Genomic DNA, 8,655 nt, shown 5'->3' on the forward strand with positions numbered 1-8,655 from the left:
GATGGTTTGAGGGGTTGGAGGCAGGATGAGGGAGGTGATAGATGGTTTGAGGGTTAGGAGACGGGATGAGGGAGGTGATAGGAGATGATTTGAGGGGATGAGGGAGGTGATAGGTGGTGTGAGATGAACTGAGGGGTTGGGGACAGAGGATGGGGATGAGGGGAGGTGGGGTTTTGGTGAATGGAGGATGGGATAGAGTATGGGATTGCAGACGAGGGTGGGAGAGGATGTGAGGTGACAGGGATGAGAGAGGGGTGGGGATATGGGATTGTGTGGGTGTTAAGAACCGGGAGGTGGGGGTCAACAAGTGAGCAGAGAGGCAAGGATGCGGGGAATGGATGAAGGGGGTGGTTGAGTGCACTAGAGAAGCAGAGAGGGTGAGGGGGATAGGGATTGTGCTGGTGGGTGGGAATAGAGGTAGAGGCAGCAGGGAAGAGTGGACTGGAAGGAGGAAAGAAAGATGGAGAGGATATAGAGGGATGGAGGGGAGAGATGGGGCAGAGTGAAGCAGAAGGGCAGAGTGACCCAGAGAGAGGGCAAAGTGGGAAGGTGGAGATGGAAGAGCGATGGGGTGGAATAGAAGATGGTGGAGTGCTTTGGGTGGGGAGTGAGAAAGGTTTTTGGAGGATGAGAAAGGTGATTGAGGGAGCCAGAAGGGGAAACAAGTGGAATGGGGAAGGATGATGGGTCAGAAGGGTTGAGGGGTAAAGGGATGTGTGGGGGGAGTGAAGTGGAACTGGAGGAAAAGTTGGGCAGAGGAGATGTGGGGAAAAATCACAGTGTCACCTGCAGGAGAGGGATGAATGTGCAGTGGAGTACGCTGAGAGGCAGCAGTTGGGGAGAGAGCAGGAGGCCGAAGGGAGACAGGTGAGGATGAGATGGTGATAATTTAGTATTGGGTTATGGAATTAGTGAGAGGGAGGGGATACAAGTAAGGGCCAAGATGAACAGTGCGGAGAAAGACAGGGTAAAGGCTGCAGTACGGTTAGAAACAGGACAGAGATGCTGGGAGAGAGATTAAGGCATCAGTACTGTCAGGAATAAACAACTGTAATTCACTCATACACAAATAGGCAGGGCTGGGAGTGGTACCAATAATGTGGGGTGCTCCTGGGCAGGAGAAGTAACAGATGAAAGACAGGAAAATTTCTGAAACTGCAAAAACTTTCCCAGATGAAAAGTTCCCATGAATTCATGGGTGTGCAGTGATGACACAAAGCTGGGTGGCAGTGTGAAATGTCAGGAGGATGTTATGAGAATGCAGGGTGACTTGGACAGGTTGGGTGAGTGGGCAAATGTATGGCAGATGCAGTTTAATGTGGATAAATGTGAGGTTATCCACTTTGGTGGCAAGAACAGGAAGGCAGATTACTATCTAAATGGAGTCAAGTTAGGAAAAGGGGAAGTACAACGAGATCTAGGTGTTCTTGTACATCAGTCAATGAAAGCAAGCATGCAGGTACAGCAGGCAGTGAAGAAAGCTAATGGCATGCTGGGTTTTATAACAAGAGGAATTGAGTATAGGAGTAAAGAGGTCCTTCTGCAGCTGTACAGGGCCCTAGTGAGACCCCACCTGGAGTATTGTATGCAGTTTTGGTCTCCAAATTTGAGGAAGGACATTCTTGCTATTGAGGGAGTGCAGCGTAGGTTCACAAGGTTAATTCCTGGAATGGCGGGACTGTCATATGTTGATAGATTGGAGCGACTGGGCTTGTATACACTGGAATTTAGAAGGATGAGAGGGGATCTGATTGAAATATATAAGATTATTAAGGGATTGGACACATTGGAGGCCGGAAGCATGTTCCCGCTGATGGGTGAGTCCAGAACTAGAGGCCACAGTTTAAGAATAAGGGGTAGGCCATTTAGAACAGAGATGCGGAAAAACGTTTTCACCCAGAGAGTGGTGGATATGTGGAATGCTCTCCCCCAGAAGGCAGTGGAGGCCAAGTCTCTGGATGCATTCAAGAGAGAGTTAGATAGAGCTCTTATAGATAGCGGGGTCAAGGGATATGGGGAGAGGGGAAGAATGGGGTACTGATGGTGTATGATCAGCCATGATCACAGTGAATGGCGGTGCTGGCTAGAAGGGCCGAATGGCCTACTCCTGCACCTATTGTCTATTGAATCTGTAATGAGGAGAACATGCAAATCAACTCCCAGGTGCTTTCATAGTCACTTTTGAAGGAATTGCTAATTTCATTTGTGGAATTCTGAAGCATTGGGGTGTGGACTAAAAAGGGATAACTGTCTACTGCAGGGGGCCATGGGCACTTTGCTTAATGGCATTGGTCCCTGGCATAAAAAAAGGTTGGGAACTCTTGCTCTACTGCATGTCACAATTGTTTCTGCATTAAAAAGAGGAGGGGAAGCATGGGAAACAGAACTAAGAGATATTGTCATAGAAAAGTACAGCACAGAAACAGGCCTTTTGGCCCATTTAGTCCATTCTAAACCATTTAAACTGCCAACTCCCATCGACCTGCACCGAGACTAAGCGCTCCATACCCCTCCCAACTATGTACCTATCCAAACTTAAGTGTTAAGCTCACATGCACTACTTGCGCTGGCAGATCATCCCACACTCTCACGACCCTCTGAGTGAAGAAGTCTCCCCTCATGGTCCCCTTAAACTTTTCACCTTTCATCCTTAACCCATGACCTCTAGTTGTAGTCCCATCCAACATCAGTGGAAAAAGCCTGCTTGCATTTATCCTATCTATAGCCCACATAATTTTGTATACCTCTAACAAACCTCTACATTCTAAAGAATACAGTCCTAACCTATTCAATCTTTCCTTATAGCTTGGGTCCTCCAGACCTGGCAACATCCTTGTAAATTTTCTTGGTAATCTTCAACCTTATTTACATCTTTCCTGCAGGTAACCAAAACTGCACACAATACTCCAAATTAGGCTTCACCAATATCTTAGACAACTTCAATATAACATTTCAAATCCTGTACTCAATACTTTGATTTATGAAGGCCAATGTGCCAAAAGTTTTCTTTATGACCCTATCCACCTGTGACACTACTTTCAATGTATTCCCAAATCCCTTTGTTCTACCTCACTCCTCAGTACCCTACCGTTCACTGTGTAAGACCCACCCTGGCTGGTCCTACCGAAGTGAAACATCTCGCACCTGTCCACATTAAATTCCATCTGCCATTTCTTGGCCCATTGCAGCTGGTCTGGATCCCGCTGCAAGCCATGATAGTTTTCTTCACTGTCCACTACACTCCTGATCTTGGTGTCATTTGCAAATTTGCTGTTCCAGTTATCCACATTATCATCCAGATCGTTGATATAGATGGTAAAAAACAATGGGCCCAGCACAGATCCCTGCAACACTCCACTAGTCACAGGCCCCCAGTCAGAGAGGCAGCCATCTACTGCCACTCTCTGGCTTCTCCCACAAAGCCAATGTCTAATCCAATTTACTATCTCATCTTGAATGCTGAGCGACTGAACCTTCTTGACCAACCTCCACTGCAGGATCTTGTCAAATGCCTTGCTAAGGTTCATGTAGACAACATCAACTGCCTTGCCTTCATCACCTTTCCTGGTAACTTCCTCGAAGAACAATAAGATTGCCTACAATTAGACACATCCTACTGTGGATAAAGCCATAATCAGTCCCAGTCTATCCCAATACTCATATATCCAGTCCCTTAGAATACCTTCCAGTAATTTTACATTACTGATGTCAGGCTCATCAGCCTATAATTTCTTGGTTTATTTTTAGACCCTTTCTTAAACACCGGATCTCCATTGGCTATCTTCCAATCCTCCAGCACCTCACCTTTCGCTAAGAATGATTTAAGTATCTCTGGTAGGGCCCCAGCAATTTCTGCACTTGCTTCCCGTGGCTTCTGAGGAACACCTTGTCATGTCTTGGGGATTTATCCATCTTTATTTGCCTCACGACAGCAAACATCTCCTCCCCTATATATAGTACATGAATTTCAAGCCGTTTTGCCTTACGTCTATAGAATCTGTCCACCTCCTGAGTGAATACAAATGCAAAAAAATGTATTTAAGATCTTCTCCATCTCTTTTGGCTTTACACAATGATAACAATTCTGATCTTTCAGAGGACCAATTTTGGCCCTTGCTGTCCTTTTGCTCTTAACATACCTGTCGAATCCCTAAGGATTCTCCTTCACCTTGTCTGTGAGGCAACCACATGCCTTCTTTTAGTCTTCTTTTTAGTTTGTATTCTTTTCATTTTAATATACTTATTCTGGTGTCTCCCCCCTCTTCCTTTCCTGTCCTGAAGAAGAGTCTCAGCACAGAACATCGACTGTTTATTCATTTCCATAGATGCAGCCTGACTTGCTGAGTTTTTCCAGCATTTTATGTGTTTACCTATGAGGTTAGGTAAGTTTCAAGTTTCGTTATCACCCAATCATACATGAATATGAGCAAACAAAACAGCATTCCTCTGGGGCCAAGATGCCAAACACATTACCAATAGCACACAACACATAGCACAAATAGCTCATTTGGTTATGATTTCAGAAAAACACACACTGTCACAAAGAGAAAAAAATGTACAGCCAAAGTTCCTGAGTTGTTCTGGTCCACCTTGTCCTTGCAATTGGACATGTAAGCACTCCTGAGAGGAATCCAGTTAGTTTTGCTGAATAAATGTCTTTACATTCGTGTGTTGGTTCAGAGAAAGATCATGTTCAGGTGTGATATTATTGTCTTTCCTCACATTTGAAGACAAATTAGAAGCACTGCACTGTAAATGCTTATTGGTACTTATGTATATTTTATTCCATATCTGTACTTTAACCTCTAACTTTATTTTTTGTATCAGTCTTTATTCTTTATAATTGTTGAATAATGCTTATTGTTGCATGCCATGTCAACACCCCACAGCAAATCCCTAATACATGTAAATATATACATGAAGAAAATTGATCCTTGATTTTGCAGAATTTCTTCAAACATGACATCATTGAAGACAAATCCTTCATATAAGCATGATTCAGGCCTAAATAAAGAGAACGATACAAAATCAAAAATGTTTATTGTTGATTTATTATGGAAATACAGGTTGAATACCCCTTATTTGTATTTCGTGAGTGGATCCTTCAGTGAAGGAGTGAACTATGCCTCTTAATGGTATGTTGATCATGAAACAAGCAAAGATCTATCACAACAAACTGAAAATTGAAAGTAATTATGATTATTTAGCAAGCTGGTTGCAGAAATTTAAGAGAATACGGCAATAAGTTTGTTAATCTTTGTGGTGATAAAGCATCTCCTGATCACAAGCAGCAGAGAAACTCATTGATGAGTTTGCCAATATCATTGCTGATGAAAATCTAACACCAGAAGAAGTCCACAATGCTGATTTTTTTATACCTTACATAAAAACTAAAATAAAAAGTAAAATACAAATATATTGTACTGTAAACTTTGAATTAAAACAAAGTGTCATAAGTGGAGACTGAAAGCCACCGTTATTTGTGTTGTTCAACAGCTGATTCAGGTATTCTCCCAAAGCCAATGTGCTGCTTTTCTTATCCTGCACACATATCTTCATCATATTAGTGGTACGTAAGAATTTTTTACTGTTAGGTACCAGAGTAAGACAGAGACTGCTTACTGGTAGCACAAAAACTCAGGGGCAGAATTGATGGCGATCCCAATATATATATATATATATCCCAATATATCATTATATATTTCAAAATCTGAAATAAGTACTCAACCTGCATTCCAGTAGATCTGAATGTTCTCCACTGATCTGTTAAGCTAACACTCCTTGGTGCTTAGAGTTAGAAAGAGTAAGTTTATTTACAACTGCAACATGTAAAGTGTCCAGCAAGTGTTTTCACATTATTCTTAATCTTCCAACAGTCATTATCTTTTTAAAATATTAGAAATTAACAGTAACACAAGAACATCTGCAGATGCTGGAAATCCAAAGCAACACACACAAAATGCTGCAGGAACTCAGCAGGTCAGGCAGCATTTATGGAAAAGAGTAAACTGTCAACGTTTCAGGCCTTCATCAGGACTGCATGTTGCTTAGAAATTAGCAGAACAGTTCTCAGTTACTTGAGGAACAGAGTTTAGTTCTCATGGGTATTGCTGTGATATTTTCCTTTTCTGTTTATGAAGAAGATTGCCACGCACATTGTGCATCGTTCATTGGCACTGAGTGCAATCTTCTCTGAAAGTTTCCCTTCTCTGTAAATAATTCTTCTGGGAGAGTTTCACAAAAGTGCAGGTCATGCAGAATTTACACCACCAGTTACTGATGTCACCTAACATATAGCTATTACAGTGTCCCGTAGAATAAGCTTCTTGACAAATTATAAAGTATCAATTTTGTCAGGAATGTGAGATTTGTCTTAGATTTAAGAAAATATTAATTTTGCTTTTGAGTCTTGAAAAAATACACACCAATTGTTTAAATATCTTTGGAATGGTATTTTCATTCCCTTTAAACAAGATCAGTGATTCATTAGCATATATGTTATCAGTTCTACTCAACTGTGAAGAATCCAGAGATTCCAAGTTCAAAGAAAATAAATATTTATTCAATTACATAAAAGTTCAGTTGGTAATACCCTGGATGAAGTTATGGTTACATACATGGTTCTTGCATTGGGATGAAATTAAAACAATCTGAACTGATTGGAAAATCTCTCACCATGCAGAAACGTGGCAAATCCCAGCACTCAGCCCCCTCCCCCTCACCTTCTTATTCTGGCTTCTGCCCTCTTCCTTTTCAGTCCCAATGAAAGGCCTTGGCCCGAAACGTCAAATGCTTATTCCTTCCCATAAATGCTGCCTGACCTACTGATTTTCTTCAGTATTTTGTGCATGTTACCCAGCCCCTACCCTTCCTGACATTCCGAGTTAGCTATAGAAAGGTGCTTTCAGGAATTTGGGGATGAGCTGGTAGTCACCATAGTCAGCGTGGACTTGCTGGGCCTAAGAGCCTGTCTCTGTGCTGTATTGCTCTGTGACTCCATGATTCTTCAGCTATAATTGCTATGTCCATTTATTCCATTCTCCTGATTTCCTCAAAGTTGCAGCTATATCAAATATTGGTTGGGCCACACTTGGGGTATAGTGCACAGTTCTAGTTAGTCCATTTTAGGAAGGATGTGGAAGCTTTAGAAAGGATAAGAAGAGGTTTGCCAGAATGCCGTCTGTATTAGAGGGAATGAGCTCTAACTCCTACCAAAGGTAGTGGATTTGGCCCAATCCATCACGGGTAAAGTCCTCCCGACCATTGAGTACGTCTACATGAAACACTGTCGTAAGAAAGTAGCATCCATCATCAGAGATTCCACCACCCATGTCATGCTCTCTTCTTGCTTCCTCCATCAGCTGAAAGGTACAACCACCTCAGGAACTGCATCACCAGGATGAATCTCAGAGTTTTATCTGGTGACATGTAAGTACTTTGATAATAAAGTTTACTCTGAACTTTGAGCTAGAAGAAGAGTTTGGACTGACTCAAATTGTTTTCTGTGGAGCATCAGAGACAGAGGGGAGACCTGGCTGAAAAGTATAAAATTATGAGAGGCAGTGATAAAAAGTAGATGAAGTTTTTGAAGAATATCAGGATTCAGTCCATAATCCATGATTCAGAGCTTCAGTTAACACTTTAATTATCTATCTCTGAGCTGCCACGATATTCCAAAGATGTTTGAGGAGCAAAATTACATCTTCCAATGCAACACATGTGCTCAGTGCTTGAAGGGATTTAACCTGGATTAAACAGCAAGCTGAATCATTTCAGACATTAAAGTCAAGAACTATGATTGATAAGCACCCACATTGTAAGGGTAAATCTTGATTAAAAGCAATTAAACCCAGATTAGAATGCCCTAGACTTCATACTTGGGTGAAATCATTATCAGGACATTGGACAGAGGAGACGTGGTATTCATATTAGAAGGTTTGCCAGTTTTCTGGCATCAGGAATATACCTAATGATCTATTGTATTTTCTACCTGATGGCAGCAGCAAGAACTGGCTTGATGGTGGGGGTCCTTTATGATGGATGCCACTTTCCTGTGACAATGTTTCATGTAGACGTGCTCAGTGTTTGAAGGGCTTTACCCATGATGAACTGGGCTGAATTCATTACCTTTTGTAGGATGTAGAGCTCTAATACAGCCAGCGTGCCGGTAAATCTGATTTTGCCTTTTCCAAAGTTTCCACACCCCTCCCGTAATGGTGCAACTAGAACTGCACACTATACTGCCTTGAGTAATGTTTGTTTCCACTCTTGGTGATATACATTGTTTTGGAGATCATGCTACTTTTGTTGCATTTACTTTTACTTAAAAGAAGTTTGAGAAGATTCAGCATGTCATCTAAAACTTTGACAAACTTCTGCAGTGGAGAGTATATTGACTGGTTGCATCACAGCCTGGTATGGAAACAGCAATGCCCTTGAATGGAAAATCCTACAAAAGGTAGTGGATACGGCCCAGTCCATCACGGATAAAGCCCTCCACACCATTGAGCACATCTACATGGAGCGCTGTCACAGGAAAGCAGCATCCATCATCAGAGACCCCTGCCATCCAGGCCAGGCTCTCTTCTCTCTGCTGTCATCAGGAAGAAGGGACAGGAGCCTCAGAGTTCACATCATCAGGTTCAGGAACAGTTA

Source organism: Hemitrygon akajei, chromosome 10, assembly GCF_048418815.1.
Source record: "Hemitrygon akajei chromosome 10, sHemAka1.3, whole genome shotgun sequence".
Lineage (NCBI taxonomy): Eukaryota > Metazoa > Chordata > Chondrichthyes > Myliobatiformes > Dasyatidae > Hemitrygon > Hemitrygon akajei.